Genomic DNA, 1534 nt, shown 5'->3' with positions numbered 1-1534 from the left:
AAAAAGATTTTTTTATTTAGATTTCAAATATTCATTACAAATATCAACAATAATTACTCGGGATTTCAACGTGAAGATGTAAAGAAATAGCGCAAGCATAAAAAAGATATAACTTACAATAACAACGTAAAATCGCTGTTAATATCAAGAGAAAAACAAAATATACAATTACAGCGATAAACATATAAATCATAGCACTTTGGTGTTGAACTCTGTTCTAATACAGAAACAGAAAAACACCGATTCTCTTTCTTAAGATATAGTCGAGACTTTTACAATCAATCAGGTTCCTGTAGAAACAAATGCAGATAATGCGAATTTTCTGCAAAATTGCATAATATAATGACTACAGCAGACATTATTAATGAAACATTAAACTTATTAATATAGTCCAACATACACATTTCAAAACAACCCTAAACACTAATTAATATGCATCTATGTCCTTAATTTAATCAAAATTATTTTTTTAATTACTGTATCAGTGTATTTCTATTAATAGGACTTATCATACTGGTGTCAAAGATTGCAGCCTCACAGTTACACAGATTAAATTTGTTTTTTTTTCAACTATCTGGTAATTGAAAAATAAAACAATTTTAATCTGTGTAACTGTGAAGCTGCAATCTTGTACACCAGTATGATAAGTCCTATTAATAGAAATACACTGATACAGTGATTAAAAGAATAATTTTAACCCTAAACACTGTTTATAAATCCTGGACCAAGAACTAACTTCATGTTTAGCATTAATGCGAATTTTGCCGAGAGCGTTGACTATATGATGGGGTTTTTTTATTTTTAAATATTTTTGTCCTCTGGGTATAGAACATACTTTTTTATTACCAATACCCATGCTGAATTTGGCATGGTCCACTATTTTTAGCCGACTGGAGTATAAAAACACTTTATAAAGATCAAGTTTCATTTCAGATGGTGATGGATAGTAGTTGTAAAATTATTATCTTGCTCATTTAAATTACAGTTACGTAGGACGCGGGTTCGAGCCCAGATTAGAAATATGAGATCAACCATATATCCAAAGCGCTCAGCAACTAAATACAGAGAAACAAAACACCTTTTTTGCCGAGAAATAAATATATTTTAAAGAAACAAACGTTTTCAGCCTAGTTAATAGGCTATCTTCAGGTCGAAAACTAAAATGGAACGTAAATGTTCCATGAATAGAAAATAAAAATTTTTAAATCAAAAAAATTTTACAAGAGAAAAAAATAACGGAAGAATATATAAAAATTAAAATAAAACAATAAAACAAACATAACATAAATATTCAATGTACTAATTCTGGTCGAAGTTTCTAGTAAATTTCTTAACCAAATATTTCCATGCCGAAGGCAGGCTCTCCGCATCCCTCGCATTTAAACAGCCTTCTCCTATCTTACTTCTGTATATTTCTATTTTCTCCGCCGTCATTGCTAGAGTTGGGGAAGACAGAGGTTTGATGATTGTTGCCTCATCCCATTTTACCTTAGAGCCTTGGGCTTGCACCATTTGGGACAAAATCGTTGAATTA

This window comes from Centruroides sculpturatus, unplaced genomic scaffold (genome assembly GCF_000671375.1).
Source record: "Centruroides sculpturatus isolate CEXI.00-Female unplaced genomic scaffold, Cexi_2.0 scaffold197, whole genome shotgun sequence".
NCBI lineage: Eukaryota > Metazoa > Arthropoda > Arachnida > Scorpiones > Buthidae > Centruroides > Centruroides sculpturatus.
This window is presented reverse-complemented; position numbering follows the sequence as displayed.